Source organism: Amphiura filiformis, chromosome 15, assembly GCF_039555335.1.
Source record: "Amphiura filiformis chromosome 15, Afil_fr2py, whole genome shotgun sequence".
In the NCBI taxonomy this organism is placed as follows: Eukaryota; Metazoa; Echinodermata; class Ophiuroidea; order Amphilepidida; family Amphiuridae; genus Amphiura; species Amphiura filiformis.
Genome location: NC_092642.1, coordinates 37243892 through 37266611, shown reverse-complemented (window position 1 = coordinate 37266611; position 22720 = coordinate 37243892). Strand labels below are relative to the sequence as shown.

The following is a 22720-nucleotide window of genomic DNA, read 5'->3' as shown; positions in this document are numbered from 1 at the left end:
TATCTAATGAGGAGGACAGTGGTATAGAGGCTATATAACCGCTATAAATACTTAATTCCAAAATGGTATGTTTTCCAATGGTATGGCGTAGTGCTGTACTACTATACCATTGAACAATTTTGCCCGAAATGTTACTTTAAGGGGGTACTATACCCCTGGCCAATTTTGTGCCTATTTTTGCATTTTTCTCAAAAATTATAACGCATTGGTGACAAGTAGGATATGTATATTATAGGGGCAAGGAACACAACTAATGCACTGAAAATTCAGCAACTCAAGGCAAGTAGTTATTGATCTTATTTGTTACCAATGCGCTATAATTTTTGAGAAAAATGCAAAAATAGGCACAAAATTGGCCAGGGGTGTAGTACCCCCTTAACCCTAACCACAAAAAATGTTACAAGGAAAACAACTGCACATGCATGTATTCCACGAGATGCCGTGATGCAATTACCCCAAGTCATATGTACGCAGGGTTTCATTAGTCGGGCCAGCGAAACATCAGTGACTTTCGGTCGGTGATCTTGTGCTTGGCACACGAGGGGCCAAGGTTCGAATCCTGAGGGTACCAAGGAACTTCTTTGTTCATCTTCTCTCCTTTTTCGTTCCTTCTTTCCTTTCCGACAGCCAAAAATCATGTGCAGCGTTAGGGCAGGGAACCCTGGTTACGGTTAATCCGAAGATGTAGAGCATGATATTTTGTAACCAATACACTCAGAGGTCATTTTATGAGTGTAAGTGTAAATTGGGGTCAAATAACTTTGTCCTAGTAGGTGAGGTTGTTTGAGATCTTAATGGAGCGAATGAAATTCAATTTATTACAAAAATAGTGCAAATTTCATTAACATTTCTTGAAAACCTTTTAGTGTAAACATGTTAAAAAGATAAATATTGCATCAGTACAGACATTTCATCCTAAAGGAATTAAAAAAAGGAATATACATGAATTCCCTTTAAATGTCAAGGGTATAACAGGAAGTGTATAAAATCCAGAAATAATCAACTTAAGTGGAGGCCCTATATGGCCATATATGTACACATGGCTTGCCGTGTTCAAACTTTGACAGATTTTGTACCAGATTGCAAACGTTCAAGCAAATATTGTACTTGCATGACTGTTTGAACAGCTGAGCCACATATAAATTGAAATTCTTGAAATTTCAGTGGGATCATTTGAAACATTCTACAAATGTTATTGATAAAGTTTGCTACAAACTCATTTTTCATATGGTGTCAATATGAAAACAACAATGTGAAATCATTTAAGTTGTACATACCAGGTTCATATGTTTTCCTTAGAGTTTGAGTTCATTCAAATGTGCTACATACCAGTTTATAGCTGGAGTGGTATAGCTTTCTGAATTATTTTTTTCTCAATATCAAGTTGAATAATTACTTAGAATGGGTAGAGCTCTTTCAGGGGTGTGACCGGGTCAAATGCCTCATCCCCATTTTACTTCATCAAAACTGGTATTTTGGTATCAGAAGAAAGCTGATATTTTACCTCGATAATATTTAATGCACAAGATATGTTTTGTTTAGATGGTGTGAACAAAAAGGTGGTGAATTGTGGTAACCACAACCATTAGCGCCAATCTGGCTTGAAATGTGTATGTGGGGGGGAACAACCAGACAAAATTGTTAGAAAGTGGCTGAAAAGAACAGAAAATGGGTCATTTTGCTGCCCCCCAGATTGACGCCCATGATGACAACCAGAATGTACTATCCACCATGTTCAATGGGGCATTGTTGTTATACATATTTTTGATTCTCATATCAAAACTATCAAAACTGCTGGAGCAAAACAACTCAAAATTTGGAAACATATTATTTTAATGGTATTCCTCAGTGTAAGATAGAAAGCGTAAAAACATCAGACCTTGCCCCTTAATACGAATCTACTCATCTCCCAAGTGGTCCAGATCAGACAACACAATTACGAAGTAAATAATACATGTGTTATCTTTCCCTTTTAGACATTAGACGTGGGCGTAGTGAAACACTTAAAATAGGACCAACATTAGTGTGTAGTTTTAACAGAATGATCTGGGTCAGATAACCTATTTACAATAGACCATACAATTTTGTCTGTTTTCTTGAACATTTCCTTTTAGGCAAGTGGTTGTCGAGACAAGTTGACTTGGCCCGAGGCTGATATTGTTGTTTTATAATTGTATAAATCAGATCAGACAACAAATTACATTTTAAAAGGCAAGTAGATGCTGAGAAAATGCATATTACTGTTGATATGGCAGACAGATACATGGTAGTGAGTTAACATTGTAGGGTTATAATTAAGCTTAGAGAGAAAATGCAATCTAGCTTTTCCCCCGCTGTGAATCTCACTTTTTAGTGCTTTTCTCGCTTTTAAAAGATTAACTTCTACCAACTGTTTCTGTAGCAGATATATCTGAATCTACATATTGCTATCTTGCATTTTTGGTTAATAAATTGTGTTTTTCTTGAAGCCTAGTTATAATAACATAAATCAACAAATGAAGAGCTTTGTTTCAAAACCCCTTACATCCACTTCAGAAATTTTGAGAAAACATTAATAAATCATCAAAAAAATCATTGATGTAAGGGGTCTGCAACAAAAAGCAGTTTTTGGCGGATGCCTGGGTAGGATGAGCATCCGCCAAAAACTGCTTTTATTGTAAACACACTTATATCAGTGATTTTTTTGAGGATTTTTTGATGTTTTCTCAAAATTGCTCAAGTGGATGTAAGGGGTTTTGAAACAAAGCTCTTCATATTGAGAGCATTGAATTGCTATCTTCAGTAGATAGTACAACTACAGCAGATAAAAATATGACAATAAGGTGGTACAGTTACAATGCATAAATCAACATATTGAAAACATTGAATTGCTATCTTCAGTAGATAGTACAACTACAGCAGATAGAAATGTGACAATAAGATGGTACAGTTACAATGCATAAATCAACATATTGAGAACATTGAATTGCTATCTTCAATAGATAGTACAACTACAGTCTATAGAAGTATGACAATAAAATGGTACAGTTACAATACATAAATCAGTCTATTGAGAGCATTCAATTGCTATCTTCAGTAGATAGTACAACCACAGTATATGGAAATGTGATGTCAACAGATAAATGACAATAAGTCAACATGGTAGAGCTACAACACAGTGCACAGAAATCATATTGAAAACATTGAATTGCTATCTTCAGTAGATAGTACAACATGGTAGAGCTACAACACAGTGCACAGAAATCAACATATTGAAAACATTGAATTGCTATCATCAGTAGATAGTACAACTAAAGCAGATAAAAATATGACAATAAGATGGTACAGCTACAATACATAAATCAACATATTGAGAACATTGAATTGCTATCTTCAGTAGATAGTACAACAACATGGTAGAGCTACAACACAGTGCACAGAAATCAACATATTGAAAACATTGAATTGCTATCATCAGTAGATAGTACAACTAAAGCAGATAAAAATATGACAATAAGATGGTACAGCTACAATACATAAATCAACATATTGAGAACATTGAATTGCTATCTTCAGTAGATAGTACAACAACATGGTAGAGCTACAACACAGTGCACAGAAATCAACATATTGAAAACATTGAATTGCTATCATCAGTAGATAGTACAACTAAAGCAAATAAAAATATGACAATAAGATGGTACAGCTACAATACATAAATCAACATATTGAGAACATTGAATTGCTATCTTCAGTAGATATTACAACAACATGGTAGAGCTACAACACAGTGCACAGAGATCAACATATTGAAAACATTGAATTTCTATCTTCAGTAGATAGTACAACAACATGGTAGAGCTACAACACAGTGCACAGAAATCAACATATTGAAAACATTGAATTGCTATCATCAGTAGATAGTACAACTAAAGCAGATAAAAATATGACAATAAGATGGTACAGCTACAATACATAAATCAACATATTGAGAACATTGAATTGCTATCTTCAGTAGATAGTACAACAACATGGTAGAGCTACAACACAGTGCACAGAAATCAACATATTGAAAACATTGAATTGCTATCATCAGTAGATAGTACAACTAAAGCAGATAAAAATATGACAATAAGATGGTACAGCTACAATACATAAATCAACATATTGAGAACATTGAATTGCTATCTTCAGTAGATATTACAACAACATGGTAGAGCTACAACACAGTGCACAGAGATCAACATATTGAAAACATTGAATTTCTATCTTCAGTAGATAGTACAACAACATGGTAGAGCTACAACACAGTGCACAGAAATCAACATATTGAAAACATTGAATTGCTATCATCAGTAGATAGTACAACTAAAGCAGATAAAAATATGACAATAAGATGGTACAGCTACAATACATAAATCAACATATTGAGAACATTGAATTGCTATCTTCAGTAGATAGTACAACAACATGGTAGAGCTACAACACAGTGCACAGAGATCAACATATTGAAAACATTGAATTGCTGTCATCAGTAGATAGTACAACAACAGTATTTAGAAATGTATATATGGTAGAGTTATAAATACATAAATCAATATTTTGAAAACATTACTATCATCAGTAGATAATACAACCACAGCTGATAGAAATGTGATGCATTTGACGCATGTTACTATTGTTAAGGCATTTGTCAACAGATAAATAACAATAAGTCAACATGATAGAGTTACAATACATAGATCAACACATTAAAAATGAATATTGTTACATGAATTATCATATATTACATCCACAGTATTAAGAAATGTGATGCATACATGATACTATAGTTAAGTCATTTGTCAACAGATTATGATAGTAAGTCAACATGGTAGAGTTGCAATGGATGAATCAACATAGTGAAAATGAATTGCTATCAGCAGTAGATAGTACAACCACTGAAATGTAGGCATTTGTCAACAAATATCAACATGGTATATATTGAACACTTTCCTCGATTGATATCATCAGTAGACAGTACAAGCATAGTAAACAGAAAATGTGATGCACATTATGTATGATACTCTTGTTATTGTTACGGCATTTGTCAACAGATAACTGACAATAAGTCAACATGGATAAATCAACATATTGAGCACATTGCTATCATCAGTAGACAGTACAAGCATAGTAAACAGAAAATGTGATGCACATTATGTATGATACTCTTGTTATTGTTACAGCATTTGTCAACAGATAACTGACAATAAGTCAACATGGATAAATCAACATATTGAACACATTGCTATCATCAGTAGACAGTACAAGCATAGTAAACAGAAAATGTGATGCACATTATGTATGATACTCTTGTTATTGTTACAGCATTTGTCAACAGATAACTGACAATAAGTCAACATGGATAAATCAACATATTGAGCACATTGCTATCATCAGTAGATAGTACAAGCATAGTAAACAGAAAATGTGATGCACATTATGTATGATACTCTTGTTATTGTTACAGCATTTGTCAACAGATAACTGACAATAAGTCAACATGGATAAATCAACATATTGAGCACATTGCTATCATCAGTAGATAGTACAAGCATAGTAAACAGAAAATGTGATGCACATTATGTATGATACTCTTGTTATTGTTACAGCATTTGTCAACAGATAACTGACAATAAGTCAACATGGATAAATCAACATATTGAGCACATTGCTATCATCAGTAGATAGTACATGCCCAGTAGACAGAAAATGTGATGCATGATTGCAGGCCTGTCTATAATGTACTATGGATTGACATCCATATATCACCAACACTATAAGGCAAAATAAACTCATTCCTTTATGGCATAGTTTAATAACCTTTATAACTTACAAGTTGACCCCAGATTGAGGAGTATGTACCTGATAGGTCATTCCATAAGTGCGCACACATAGAGGTTCAAGGACTGAATCCTAACCATGCTTACCAAATGGCATAAGCTTTACTAGAATATTAAAGGGATACGCGCAGACTCATGCTGGTTTCATACTACCCTGCCGCTGAGCGGCGTGGCGCACGCCCGTTGCAGACAGACGGACACAATAAAGGCTTGTCATTGGTTGGCTTGCCGCAAGCGGCAAGCGGCAGGAAAGTATGCTGGAGGCTATAGACTGTCTTTAAAAATGTTGGTTGAATGCAGTAAGGTCACAAGTATGTGGTAAAAATAAAGCATTTACATCCATCTTATATTCTATTAGGCCAAAAAAAAAAAAGCTTGCGCGCGCGTTTGTAAAATCCCACGATTTGACAAAAAACAAATGCGGAAATTTTTTTATTTAAAAAAAAAATAATTTTTTAGTTTTTTCCAGAAAAAAATCGCCGAAAATCAGACTTTTTTCTCAAAATACCATGAAAAAAAGTCGGGAATAAAAATTTTTTAAAAAATCACATTTCGCATTTGTTTTAAATTTCTCGTGAGCTTTGAGACAAACCTTTTTTTTTGGCCTTATTGGTTTAAATGATGCAGGGAGCTATTGATTTTTCCTGCTGTTGCAGGTTCTGTTGCTATCAAGACAAGATCAAGATTTATAAGACACAAGAACCCTATAAGAGCTTAAAATCACTTTCACAAAGCATACGGTTTCCCAGTTCCCTCTTCAAAATATGTAGTAAAAAAATGTGATTTTATATGATTTTCAAAATATGTTATTATGTAAGTTGTACTTTACATGCTTAATTTGCTAGATGAGATTCCGCAACTTTTAATTGTAACTTCATTTTTATAACCCAGAAATCCCATCTCAGCATGTAGAGTTTCTTGTCCTCCTCATTCTTCAGTTATGAGAGAATGCGTGCAAGCAAGGCTTTCTCAAATTAGATACGAGGATAAAAAAAAGATGGATCATTTATGAAAGCTAACTTATCTGCTGCAAAATAACAGCTGACAACATCAGGCTTTGCTCTCAGTCGTGTTCAGACGGTCGTAGAATTCTCGAGGATCGGGCTGCTCGAGTATTTTGATTCCTAAGTCAATCCTAGAGTGTGTGTTCACACGACTCCATTGAAGCCTGGAATCCTCAAGTTTTACGATGCCTGATATCATCTTTGGAATTACAACCGGAAGCTTACTGTGACCTACATGTATCTAGTATTGCGCCAAATTGATCCATATTAAATATGATTAAACCGAGGTCATAGGTTAAGCGCAGCGCTCGAGAATCGCAAAGTGTATCATTCACACGGCAGTAGCACTCGCGCGATCAAGCAACTCGTGAAATCACTTAAATTTCCTGGCAATAAATTTGGGGGCAAACTTAAGGATTGAAATCCTCGAGAGCGTTCACACGACATATTTCTTAAGGTTTTGCTCGAGAATAAGCAAAACGCCCGCCGTGTGGATGTCTAGTATGCCACGTCTAATGACATTTTCCCTCCAACAGGGAGATTGCATGGATATTGGGCTATTCCTCTAGAAATACATACACCCCCTGTGGAAGACATGACCTTAATTACTATCACAGGGGGGGAGGGGTGTAGATTTTGAATGGAGTCTCCCGATTTGAAATTCGCATTCCCTGTGTGGGAATTATTTTATAGGGGGGTGTATGGATTTTAACAGGAATAGTCCAATATGTTTTGAAAGGTTCTTTGGATTATTCCTTAAACCTTTGAGGAGTTGTCAGTTTTTGTTAGAAAAATTGATTTTTGTTTCTCGGAGATGTGAAAAGTGAAGAGTGTTTGTCATAACAAATCATGTTAAAAGTGTTAAAAGAAATTCAAAATTGCCTGATTTCAAGCCAGAATGGAGGAGCATGCAAGAAGACACTTTGATTGTTTCTTCATTTGTGATTTGATCAAGTTTACTGATTTTTGTTTGCTTTAAAGGGGAACTGCTTATTAATGTTGAATAAACCATCAAGTTGGCTCAGTCTGATAAGATGCTAGACTCTGGTGTGTGACAGTACAAATATTTCAGCATAACATAACAGTGCTGTACACAACAAATATATCCTTTCAATACATTGTATACTTCAAAAAATGAAAATAAGGTTACACTGTATCGAAAAACTTGTTTTCTACTGAAGAACATTTGGCCACATAACAGATATGAGAATCATGAGATCCATAAAAGATACCAGGGCCTAAATTTCATGCCAGTTTGCGAGAATCAAAAACGCTTCACTTACTGCATGATTTAATGAAAGAAATTGATTTCTGCAAAACAAATGTTACGATAATCATTATGTGACTCGATTCTGTGATTCTAGTCGAATCTGCGGCCCTGAGATCCGGCTGGATAAGGAGAATGGGCTCTATATAGGCAAACTCCTGGATAGGATTTTTGTTGGTTTTCCATAATCAGTCCTCGGAAAGACAGGTGATGCACATGGTTGCATTTATAATGTATGCGTGTTGCATTGGCTGAGATATGTTCCATAAGATAGACTTTGCAAATAATTTTAAGAAGCATTTGTTATCACCATGAGCGTTAAGTTTTGATTTACTTTCTGTGACCATGCCTTTTGAACAAACTGTGAAAAATGTTAATTCTAGATTTTTTTTCCTTCTTAGAGCCTCCTTTGAATGCAAATATATAAGGAGGATTGCCTTGCCTATTTGGAAGCTTATTTTACTAAGAGTTGTGAGTTTTCAATATGGAACTTGATATACATAATATAGGTAAACGAATAGTGTATATGTCAATAATATGTCAATATTAGGATATTTTATCTCCATACGACGGAAGTCATAAATATGTTATTGGGGCAAAGAGAACCGAGTTTTGATGTGATGAGATATATGTGTAAGAGATAGCACAGACACCATATTATTTATTCAGCATTTGATGGTATTAACATGGATCCGTGCCTTGCTTGAAATACACGAAAAAGGGATAAGATTTCTAGCCGTATGCTTAGCGTCTTTTCCTGGCTCTGTACGCAATTTCAATCTTGTGCTGGTGTTTAATTTGTTGTGGCAAAGGGCAAAGAACTTGCTATAGTGCTAATATTTTCCATGTACTTTGTTAGACATGTTATGCATAAGATTGTGTAACGTTTTAAGCTAGACTTACATGAATGAGGGGACGGCAGTGGGGGTAATAACCTTCATCCTGGCCCACAGCAGCTGATAGGTGTATCCCATCATGCTCTGCGGTACCATAATAGTACTGCACATGCCATAGAAAGTGTACACATAATCCCTCACTTCAACTTTCAATTGTATGATTAAATTAGTGGTGCTTAGACTTTCGTTTGAAAAAGTATGATCTTTAAGTATTGTGAAACTGTCCATAGCTTTCAACATTTAAAGCCTTAATGTACGATCTTATAATATGAAATTGGGTAATTTTTTTCAAACCTGATTTTTTTGCATATTTGTAATGTTTACACATGTCCCAACTTGCACCTAAATGGAATCGGCAAAATTTGTTGTCTTTGTAGGTCAACAGAGCAAAGTTCGACATATTATCATAATTTAAAAATTATGATAATATGTCCTCCCATAGAACTGCATGTTGAATGGCCAAATTAACCAGTGAGGTTTATTTCACTTCACCATGTTATTTCAACCTAAAATGGACAGCAACCCTTCCCATCAGTTATTACTAATATTATTTCAACATTTTGAATAAAGAATAACAAAATTAAAATTTGACGGAAATTGTACATTAAGGCTTTAAGTGGCTCTTTACTTATTTTTATGTATGTGCTTGCTATGGGGCAAGTTTAAGTCCTCCCATCGTTAAAAACACTGTATGTATAACCTGCAGCCAGTTCATGAGGGAATACGGACCCGGGAATACGGATGGCTGGAGCCCCTGCCCTCCTGGGTATGACCATGATGACACTGATTGAAGGATCATCACGAGATACGTACCATTTCAAATAAATATACGGCAATGGGTGAAATACAATGAGTAACATCAAATTTCTTTCAATATAATCATGATGGTTCGAACATTGGTTGCAATGCATAAAACACATAGTCCTAAGGGACAAACCAAAAGATCAGTGAAGCCCTCATAATAATAACTAATTTTGTTTCGGAGGAAGAGTGCTAAGAATATTGAGTACTACATTTATCACAAATACTCTGAAGAACATCATTTATTTATTCAATATTCATCAATATTATTTTGATGCACATTGGTTTTGTTACAGGTAGGTAGGTAGGAGCCAGCTTTAGTGAAACTTTTATCCTTATAGAGCTTTGGTTTGTTCCAAAAGTTTACAAGTTCTCATTAATCATGATTTTCCAGCCGTGTCAGATTGACAAAACCATGCATTAAACATTTTGGCAATTTACAATGTTGGATTAGTCCAAATGAGAGTTCATGTATATTTTAGTTTTAGTCTTCTATTAAAACAAAATCACTAAAGTTAAAATCTCCATGACAACTGCACGTAGAATCATTACAGGGTTATGTAAGGTTTTTAAATATTCACACTCTGTTGGAAAAGTGGAGTGCACTTAACCAGCTTTAAGATCTTATTGCTGCAAGTACACACACCACTTTTAACACATTAATGGGCTGTTCCAGTTCAAATGCTTACACCCCCTGTAGAAGACAATTTAGTCTTAATCTTCCAGTACATGGAGTGTCAACTTTGGAATATGTGAATGGATGACTCAATTTGAAATCTACACATGTACATCCCCTGTGTGGGAGGTTAAGGTCATGTGTTCCATAGGGGGTGTAAGGATTTCAACTGGAATAGCGCAGTTGTGTGATTGCAGTAACTGGGGACAAACCTTGGGTGACTCTATTTGAAATCTACAATTCTACATCCCCTGTGTGGGAGAGTAATGTCATGTGTTCCATAGGGGGTGTAAGGATTTCAACAGGAATAGGAATAGCGCAATTGTATGATTGCAGTAACTGGGGACAAACCTTAGGTGACTCTGTTTGAAATCTACATCCCCCTGTGTGGGAGAGTAATGTCATGTGTTCCCCCGTGTGTTCCATAGGGGGTGTATGGATTTCAACCGGAATAGCACAATTGAGTGATTGTTGTAACTGGGGACAAACCTTGTTGATGCATCGCATGCTTGCGGATATCAAAATCTGCGATGAATATTGACTGGTACATGTACCTCACATTTAAATTATGGATTCTTTTGACAGCTTTTGCAGCAAGTGTTTGATTTTTTTATTGGAAAAATTGTGCCTTGAATTATTCCTGAACGACTTCAGTGGAAGTTTTTGCAAGATAATGACTTGTCAGTCTTGTGTGAGATGAAGATATCAATTTTCAATCATGCTGATATGAATATCAGGATCGTAATATTATGCAAGATGTTAATGGGTCCTTAATAAATGTTGTTGATGAGCTGGGCAATTAAACTTATGTCATCTGGTGATAAATTGATTTGAATATTGCAGTGGTAAACCCCCGGGGTAAACCTATGGGTCTGACTCTTGTTATGTAATATGTGAATTTTGTTAGTCCTTTATCACCAGGGCTATTATCAGGCGAGAAATTTGGGAAAGTTAGATTTTTCTCATTTTGGTGTTAAGGCAGTAATAAATTAATGTAGGCTTAAATTGATGGAAAATCTTATAAACTACCACATTTTTGCTGTTTATGGTTGATTTTTCACAACATGGACCCATGTCTAAGTTTTTTGTTTTTTTGTGATAAACCTATCCCCAGGCCATGTCTAGGGATATGAAAATTGACCATTTGGGCAGTACATCCCAGTATACTTCAACATAGCGGTTACCCCCTGATAATTCCAATGCTGAACTTGTAAACTTGTCCAAATGACTTGTTCGGTAGCTGCTTTGCAATATCAGATTTACAAGAAAATATAAGAATGAAGTAAATATTTTTGTGATATAATATTTGAACTTCTCTTCACCAGTTTGCTGTTTATTTCTAAAAGTACTTTCATGGCAGTGTTTGACACAACGTGAGAGATACAGGGTGTATCAAAATGATCTGTATCCATCAGCTTTGTCGTCTAATGAAATGCCTGCTTCTTTATCAATCATTTTGATACAACCTGTATGCCTGACCCCTGAAGTTGCAGCTCTAGTGAATTGACTGAGCATAAAGTGGATAAAAAACACTTACGTGCAGAGAGGCAGACTTAAAATGCACTCAAGATAGAACAGTAAAGGTGGGCTACTGTAAATGCGATGTTGATCAATGCATGATGGCCAGCAGCAACTGACGTACATAAGGTCTACCTCCTCTTTTTAAAGTGCAATAGTTTGTAAAATGTATAATACATGTCTGATAGAAGTTTACTACATCTGACCTGTTTAAAGACATGTTTTGTACTCGATTAGTACCCAGTTGAATTCATTTAGAACATGAGTACGAGAGTAAATATTTGAAATGTTTGGTAATTTTGTGTTCATTGTGCAGAGATAAGTTGTGGTGGACAAATGGTTATAAGCTTAGAGATGGAGTATTTTTCGATCTAGCTTTCAGTGTTTTTCCTCCTGCCTAATTCTGTGCTCTTCACTACCACTTGGCATCAATAAGAAAAGTTGTTCGGTCTAGTCTCTTACAATGTACTGGATGACCAAGGGATCATCTGCACTGCCATGAAAAGGTAGTCAAGTTACACTAGCTTCCAGAGAAGTACGGAACTCTTGCTCTGCTTGAAGCGCTCGCCGTGTTAATGAGCGACATCAGTGCCGAGCTTCAATGAGCGACGCTCTGCGACGATCGCTTCTTTGATGAATAATCAGCCAATCAGATTACCTGTGTGTTGATGTAAACAAATGCTGTTCTTTTCTGCCGGAAAGTGTAGCTGTATAACATCAAAAATGTGCTCATTTGTGGTGCTTCTATGTGTTCAAGTTCAAAGTTAGTTTCGCCTCATGGTAAAAAATGGGCCACCTGGAAATTCTTCTGGATAAAGAATTCACTGCTGATTGTCTTGGGGTTTCTCATACAAAAGCATGGGAGCTGAACCTGGCTGTGATGGTTACTTCAGATGTATACTGATTAGGGTACATGTAATTGCCACTGTCTGTGGTCAGTGACTTTTTGTAAAGCACATTGATATTATTAAATGGCACTGTATAAATCAGTGGGATACCTTTATCCTTTTGAATATTTAGAAATTTGCAGGCTCATCTAGCTGCTTATATTTTCTGTTTGAAGTTTGTGACTTTGGATTGTGTCAAAAAGCGTCGACTGACAGACACTTCGTACTTAGCTCAGTTTGCTCAGGCACTACTTGGAAATCAGGTATATTTAAAGTTGCACTTTTTTGAAAATTGTACAAAATTAAGTCAACTTCACATGCATCTTGAATTAAGCTCGTACAGGACACTGCTGATTTAAGCTATAAAGCAGCGAGTTGTTGACACTTGTTTCAAGAATATGTGAAAAGCATTTGAAGAACACGCATTAACTAATCCTGCTAAGTCCTGTTAAGTACTCTTGCATAAGATCATATTTAGTGCTACTTATACTTGTGACTGCTGATTAAGTTATAGGCAGCTGTCCTTTAGAAGTTGTTGAAACTCATCTGAAGAATATCCGAAAGGCATTTGAAGCACAACAACAAACTAATCCTGCAAAGGTGTTGTGCATGCTAAGTACACTTAAACTAAAATCATATTTAGTGCTACTTGTATTTAGTTTATCACATCTGCCCACGGGTAGCGGATGATGAACTTGTTAAATTGTTATTAAATAATTTGTGTCAGCAGCTGGCACGTGAAACATCATCAAAGTCTATTTTAAGATTCATTATCATAATTTTATATGCTTGTAAAAAAACACTGCAAGAAAAGTTACAAGTGATTTGTTATTATTATGTGGTCTTACAACCTTCTCGCGTGTAACCGGCAAGTACCTCTTACGGATCCAAATCCGATTATTTGAAGACATTTGACAATTCTTAATGAAGTTGTGACAATTTCATTGCATTATGTTCAAACCGTTGTAAAGATGTGCTTGCTGTACCTACTTGCCAAAAGTTCAGCGATCTTGTCGGAGTGTCGTGATCTCATGTGGGTTACACGATGGCCCTTTACGGTGAGGATGTGACATCTTTAGAATCACCCACCATCCTCTTGATCCAAATATCTTCATGAATTTTATATGGAAAATACACAAAAATTGTGTTCCCTGTACTCTACTCTATATAGTGCAGTACAGTCCACAAGAGTTGTTCAGTGGGTTCAGCAACCCTCACATAGCGTCGTGATTTAATTGTGTCGTGTACAGCGGCCTTTTTTTTGTGCGGAGGATGACATCTCCTCAAGGCTTTCCTCCTCTCTGTTGATGACACCCTGACGCAGGTCAAACACTTAAGTGGATCTAGAGCGTGTTGTAATGTATTTCAATTTAAAGATGAGGAGAAGATTATTGGCTTTCAACTTGAAAATATTGGTGACCAAGTTAAGTTTTGTACGGAGGAAGGTGACGCTTATTGTGTCTGTATTAAATTGGATCTTATGGTAATCAGTTACAAGAGAAAATATAGGGTCATTTGGTGACAAGGGTGTACAAATGAGGGGAAAATGGGTCATCTTAAGCAAAATAGTAGCATTTGGTGACAATTTCCATTTCATATGTGCTTTTAGGAAAATGTCATGGATGAAAAAGCAGTGTATTTGATGGGCTATTCCAGTTAAAGTCCACACTAACCCTGTGGAAGATTTAGCTAAAGTCTTCCACAGAAGGAGTATGAATTTCAAATAGATTAGACATTTGGGAAGGGATATAGGTAAAGCCATAATACAGAGGGCGTGGGTTTCAAAATGATTAATCCTAACCAATTACATTTGAAAAACATACTGTGGCAAATAAGTTCCAAATCTTCCACAGGGGTAGTGTGGATTTTAAATGGAATTCTCTGGAAGCTGAAGTATTTATACTTCGAATTTATTACATGCCAGCTCACCCAAGTTTCTTCCTCTGTTGAAAGAAGAATGAAAGAAAAGAACGATGGAAACCTACTCTAACAGAACACCTAGCGTAACAACTATATATCAAGCTTCAAAACCAATATGCACCTTTAAAAGTCATCTTAACAACCAACTTTAGACTCTTCATTTGGGAGCAATTTGGCAATGCCATCCATCACCCCAAATGGAAGCAAAGCTCACACAATGACGGAAATGCAACACACATTAAAACTTAATCGCTCTCGTAAGATTGTTCGTTTGCGTTCCATCAATTTGAAGAGAAGCTTTAATCAAATATGGATAGCTTAGGGATCGCTTTAATGGCTTCATTTGATTTTCAAGTAGTTTATATCTTTTGATGAGATTTTTATTCTAACAAGTGCGTTAATTTTATATAATGTTGTAAGATTCTAAAGAAAGTCAGAGTCAATAATTAACAACAGCGTCACTTTACAATTCTGCAATAAAACCATCCAAATGTGAAGAGGAGTCTATAAATTATACGCAGTGAATAAGGTAAAATAGGCTGTTCCAGTTAAAATCCATACACCCCCTATGGAAGACATGACCTTAATCTCACACACAGGGAGTGCAAATTTCAAATAGGGTTACCTGAATGGATGACTCCATTTGACATCTACACACCCTGTTAAGAAGATTAAGGTCATGTCTGCCATAGGGGGTGTATGGATTTCAACTGGAATAGCCCTGTATGCACGGTATACGTACAGACAGATACAAGTGTATTATGCTGTTTCAAACTATCCTGTCAGCAAATGGAAAGACTTAACATGTAATGTGCAATTAACTGGGGGCTCCTCTAAGGGGTTTGCAATTTTAACTCTATCCAGTGCTCTGATCTTGTACATGGAACTAACAATACTCATTTGAGGTAAATTTGCAGGCCTTGGGTGTTCTTTTGAATTTCCAATGGTTTACATGTGATTTATCATGAAATAAGTAAAAGTGTAATAGTACATTGGGATAGGAGAATAGTGGTTCTTGATGTAGCTAATTTTTATGATTGCATCAAGTAATATCTATAGGCTTACGTGTACTGTAAAAGCAGACAGACATTTTCATGCTAATTTTGCACATGATGCTCCAAGTAGTTACCATGTAAATAGCAATGCAAATATATTCTTTTTATTTGGATAGGTCGATGTAAGGAAGCTTAAAATTGCAACTTTCAAAACATAGTTTTTCCTTCAGTTTACAAATATCTGATCTGTGAAAGTGAAGCATGAAGCAACAACATGGATACAAATGTAATGTTTCAGTACTTTAGTATTTTGATATATTCAGCCATTTTGGAAAGAATTAGGTAATTATAAATCTCATTAATTTGACACACTACTTTACAAAGTGAGTTCTAGGAGCTGAACTATAAGGTATTGCAAATGAAAGAGTATACTGAAGCAAGGAAAAAACCACTGGTGGAAATAAATGCTTTCAGTTTATTAGGGTAACAAATTAGACTAAGGAGGTGATATGGCAGAATGTTTAGTGCTGTATGTGCTTGTCACTCATCATGTTTGACTGTGTGAGATGAGATACATTTCTTTCTAAAAATGCCTAACTGCAAGATACTGAAACAATGCAATGTATATGTAGTGTGAATAGTGAATGGGGTAAACATTTCATAAAGATGTCAAAAAAACAAAACAAATATGCATAAAACTGTTAAAAGGGCATTTCACGATCCACAGCCTCATCCCTACCCACTTTTCTAAAAATAAGTTGAGATTTTTATACCACTGGAAACCACTGAAACCTCAGGCTACATAATGTTTTGTACAAAATATTTCTTGCAAATAAATTTGTTTTGCAAATATATCGCCAAATTTGAATTACCTTCTGGTACACCAGAACAAAATTACAACACATTGTCTATGGAGCAGTGTAATACACATAATCATACATAACTCGCAAACGCAAAATCGGAATCAACTGAAATTTTGGGAATAAACTTTTTTCGTGGATATCTACTGAGAAGTGTCATAAAAAGAGGATCATGAAATACTCCTTTAAATTCACAAAATATAAGGAATTATCCCTTTTAACATGTCATTTCATGTCTGACACCTGCAAATGAGGGAAGTGTAGGAACTGGCAAAATGAAAGAAGGTGAGAACTTTGGGAACAAACTGTACATCAATAATGCCCAAGTTAAAACCCACAAACAGTTCAGCAAGATACATGTGTTTAAATTAACCTTTTGATTTTAATTGCTTTGATGCAATTAAGTGTGTCTTTAGAATTTGTAGATCTGACTGATAGAACAATGTAAATTATCTTAAGAAATGAGTCTTTTCACAAGAAAAAGGGAGCAAGAGATCTTTAAAATGAGAGGGCATTTTGTCATCAGAAAATCAAAATAAAGACACTATTTTTGCATTTTGAAAAGTTAGAGAAGGCAAGATAAAGTGAGAGAAAGAGCAAGATGGCGAGAGAGAGGGAGAGCAAGATAGAGAGGGAGAGAGGGGGAGGAAGGAGAAAAAGAGAGAAAGACAGACAGAAGCATGGAAAGTAAGAAGTAAGAAACATAGCAAATATAAGATCCTACAATGTACTCCCAGATGAAAGACAGGATTATAACATAATTACATGTACGCTGCACTTTAATAATCCTAACACACAACTCTCATCATATATCACACAGTATGAATGAATAAATAAGTTGGAATTAATACGCACACTTCACAATAAGCGCTACTCCTTCAGCTTGAGATTGGATCTTCACCGAGTTCCGACTCTTTAGAAACCCAGACATTCAAATGGAACATTATGCCATGTAAAAAGCCACTTTGCTATGTTTAATGGATGTGGCCCATAGGGGAAGTTTGAGGAATGATCTCCTTTCTGTTGGGAAATTCATGACCTGGATCAGCAAATTGCAGCTTGGGTTTATTACTAGTGCAATATACAGGTTTTTAACGTCTCTCTTTAATATTAATCTAATCATATATCGTAAGCTGATGGGCATAGATAGGAAACATTTCTTATATGGTAGTGCTATTTTCACACCTTTATAGCCAGTGTCTGCAACTTTTCCTTTATCACCACCCACACCAAGGATGAGTGCTGTACATCGTGACTCGTGAGGCTGTGTTTTTGTCCATGTTTGTGTCCCAGGTTTGTGTGTATGTTGGGGTGCGTTTGTATGGCTATCCAAATGAAGACACACATAGGCGGTGTATAGAACAAATGTGGACACAAAACAACCGAGGAGTTCCTTGGCGGAGTGACTATAAAGAACAAAAATTACATAAAAATATGTATGCCGCAGGACCACAGGTGGAGGGGTACAGGCAGGGTCCTAGTTGGTTAGTACGAATCATATGTGTTTTGGGTTAGGTCCATGGTATGTCTTAAAGTCCAATTATTTTGCCAAATGTAACACAAATTGGCAGTGTTTTCCCCCAAAATGTTGGCAGTACACTGAGGCAAAATGTCACTATTCTCCGACAAAAATGACCCATCCACATGATACCAAATGGTTGGAAATGCAGGTACGTTCCCAGGGTGTGGCTACATGGGTATTTAGGGTATATTTTGGCCAATCAGCCCCTCCCCAACCTCCCCCAGGTATGCGTCCAGCATCTAGGGTTGACAGTTTCTGGGCACGTCTCTAATTAATGCGACCCATATTTATGGCACTTACCCCTCCCCAAGAGATATGAATGCAAATTTTATGCTAAATGACAGTTGTGTGAAATCCTATCCCAGCTGAATGAATCCCCTTGAAACAACCTGTTTTACCGGCTTTAGTTGCAAGAATTTCACAAAACCTATTTACACTTGTACTATTTAAGTCATTCGGCAGCTGCACCACCGCAAATGGGGATCAAAGATGACATCACAAGTGTAGCTTATGAATACTCAAACATGGCTCATGTTAGAGGTACTGAATATGTATGAGGCATAGAACTGCTTCACTGATTGAATTGGGATTGTAGAGTTTGAAGCACTCACATACAAGGAGGATGTATGTAATTGCTGCCTGGGGAGGGTTTTTTAGGTAGCAGGGATTTATTTTAGAGGGTGCGGCCAGGGGCTCAAAAGTGGACCTTTTGAGGAAAAAATGTACACGAAAGGGCTGATTTCAATGTTTTTACATTTAAGCAGAACTTTTGTGAATTTTTCTTCAAAAAGGACTAATTTTGAAAGTTTTTACATGGGGGGGGGGTCACACCCTCTGGCTGTGGGCCTGCTGGGTATAAGATATGAGGGAAGTGTAAAGTGAGCAGCTGTGGGTCAAGAAATTATAGAAAACTGTTCTATAGAATTTGAAAAGGATACTTTTCCAATTTTCTCTGAAAATAAGGAAAAGCTGCTAAATTTTGAATGTTTTGTAACAAAATTTGCAACTTTTTTCTAAAGGTTTTGCAAATGAAGCTTCAGTTTGAATATTGTTACAAACCCCTCACAGAAATATCCTGCGCCTCCTCGAGCCACTTCCGGTCCTGCCGGGACTCTAACCCATGACTCTGTGATACAGAGGCGAGCGCGCTAGCGTATAGACCAAAAGAGGGCTTCCCCATCAGGTCTATAACACTAACGCACTTATACCTCTGTGACATGCTCCCCCTCCTCGTAAGGCGCGTCCTCGCGCCTTTACTTCCTCTGTTTAAATTGGTCGTCCTTGATACAAGGCATACTCGGCCAGACTGGTCGTCCTTGCTACAAGAAATACTCGGCCAGCCATTTTGTGAACGCCTAACCCTTTCCGATGGGCGGATCCCCCTGGTGTTAAGAAACACCAGGGACCACCGCTGCCACCATTTATGTCACAAACCCCTCATGGAAATATCCTGCGCCTCCTCGAGCCATTTCCGGTCCTGCCGGGACTGGAACCCACGACCCTGGGTTTAAGAGGCGAGCGCGCTAGCGTATAGACCGAAAGAGGACTTCCCCATCAGGTCTATAGCACTAACGCACTTATACCTCCGTGACAATATAAATTATTATAAGTCCTGACCAAGGAAGATATCAGCTCTGTAGCCTAAATAGCTGCCTTGTGCAATAATGAACCTGAAAGAAGAGTAGACCCTTGTTTGCATCTCGCACCTTACCCCATCTCTATCTCTATCAAGTAACACTTTTAAATTTTTAGATTACTTCAATTATAAGAACACACATAATACAAGGAGCATATCAGCTCTGTAGGCTATAGCTGCCATATGCAATTTTAGCCCGAAAGAAGAGTATAAGACACTTGTTTGCATCGCACCTCAACCCCTATTTGTATCAAGTAACACTTATCTGCAGAAGAGCGTCCGACTTGTAGCCGCAAACTGTATCAGCTCCCGCTATTTGTATCACACAAAAATAGATCATACAGGCTATACAGCCGAGGGATTTATCTATGGAGGTAACTGCATCTGCCGTAAATTTAGTTTTGATCTCCCCGCTACATGCTTGTCCCCTTAATAATAATGAAGGAATCAATATAGGAGAGTACAATATATAGCTGGATCAATTTCTGAGGGGCTTGGAAATTGAGTGGAACAGAAAATTAAGATACTGACAAAATTAAGTAACATACAAAATGTGTCAGTTGCAATTTTAGACAGATTTGTAGGAAAGGATTAAGTAAAGCAAAAATCACAATTTAGAGTGGAGCAGTGTACATGTAAGTCATATAAATAAAGTGCAGGAATTACCACTGTACTTTGAGCTAAACTGGTCATATATCTATGATTCTTACTTGATGATAATGAAAAAATAGAATCACTTTTTAAAAAACAAGGGAAGAGGCTTACGCATCGTACACTGGAACATAGGAACACTCAAACATTACAAACTAGCGCACAAGATCAAATGAATGATGCCTAATCATTATTCTTAAAATATCATAAATATAATTTAACATGAATTTACTATTAGTCCAGTGGAAAAACTTCTGACATACCTGTGTGTGGGGACTTGAACCCCTGTCCTTTTTTTAAAGTTTGCTTAGGCCCCCACATGACAAAGTACTACTGTAAACATATATTTCTGTATAGCCCCACTTGACAGCAGCACTGAACCTCAATCCAATCATTAAAACACAGTTCACATAGATCTACATCTATAACATGCAAGCAGAGACCCTCTCCAGAATATGAAAAGCAATATAATATAGCTATAACAAATCCATTATGCAGTCATCCTAGGGTTGATTTCTGAATTCCATCTTCTCTCTGCCTGACATAACATGCATAAATAAGTACAATATTTGAGGCTCTAAGGTCTTGGAGAAAAATCACAATAACATGTATTGTTTACTTAGCGCCAAATTGTGATTTTTGAAAGATGTAAAAATTAGTTATAACTTAGACTTGCTTTCAGAGAAATATTATGTTACATTCAGTGCACTCTCGATTTTATATTATTTACATTATTTGCAACCCACTGCACATATTTATAAACGGGGATGGTCCATGGTTCCCTGGTTGGAATCATAGAAGTATAGTCTATGTTTAAATAGAGTATCACACCATAGGCTGTTGCAGTCTATAATCACACTTATGTCCCCGTTTGGAGGTGCCCCCTCCACACACCAACATACCCACCCCTACTTTTATTCCAAGACTTTTGGCCAGCAATATGCAGTGTTTTATCATAACATGCTCAATCTGAGGCTATTGAAGGATGTGTTGATACTACGGAAAGAGGGTCATACTATGGGATGCATTGTAATGTCATTCGCTAAATACACACTCCTTAAACATGATTTTAATCAAAATTAAACATGATTTAAAAAAACATTCTTAAACACTTGAGAACGTTCCTGCAATCTTATTGGTTCTTACCCGTGTGATATGACACGATATCACACGGGTAAGCGTCAGGTGCATCGGTGCGTTCGCATGGACTCGCTATTTGAACCAATCAGAGGCGCACTGCAACAACGGGACTGATCGATTTTAAGCCCTAGGTAATTGTAAAATGTAAAATTTAATTTGATTAAAATTTGTGATACTTACGATATTTTTATTTGAATCAAAGTGTTTAAGAATGAGAATAAAGGTATTGTTTTTAGCCGCTGTCGTGTAGCTATCGTCTCATATAACACGGGCGCCATCATTATTTTTGGCGTAAAACAAAATAATGATGTCGCCCGTGTTATATGAGACGATAGATGCACTCCAGCGCTAAAAACAATACCTTTATTCTCTAATTTTCTAACACACTTGCGCCACATGTTATATACACAAACATTGAAATCCTTGTACCGGGAGGTCACCTTATCACAGCAGCTAAGGGCCTGCTCCGGATCATAAACAAGATTTGCTAGTAAATATAACTTTTACTTTGCGGGCCGATGTAGCATCCTTGTCTACTACTAAATACATGGTATTCTCCTTGTGCTGCATTAGCGAAGACTTGTTGCTGCCAAATTGTTACCAGTGCATCATCTGACTGTTGATATGTAAATAGGATAGATGATATGGGGCTATTGTATAGCCTTAATGGAAAGTACTACATGGTGGTGTATCTTTTCATCAATATAATCCCTTAGGGCGGTTGTTTTAGCAGCCCATCTTGACACAGAGAGGCCTAACCAGTAATTCTACCTCGATGCATTTATTTTTGCTATACTTTTAATGTGTGATGTACACAGATACTTGTGTGTAGATTTATTTTCCAAGAGAATTTGTAATAAGATGGATGCCAGTAACCAAGAGGCAACTAGTGAACCAACTTGTGGAAAATGCATTCCCTAACCCATACATTTAATATACCCTGGTTAAACCCTACCCTATCCTTTATCCTAACCCTTAACCTAATGCAGGGTTCTCCCAGACCAAGTGTTGGGGTCATTTGACACAGTGAAACTGGCGGATCCTATATTATTAAATTCTTGCAAATTTTCAACATTTGCTGATTAT

General features: G+C 36.6%; 1 protein-coding gene across 1 annotated transcript in view; it reads left to right on the top strand.

Annotated features, from left to right (window-relative positions):
• Positions 1-22720, top strand: part of LOC140171580 (bifunctional heparan sulfate N-deacetylase/N-sulfotransferase 1-like) — a 163386-nt gene that overhangs the window by 127369 nt on the left and 13297 nt on the right.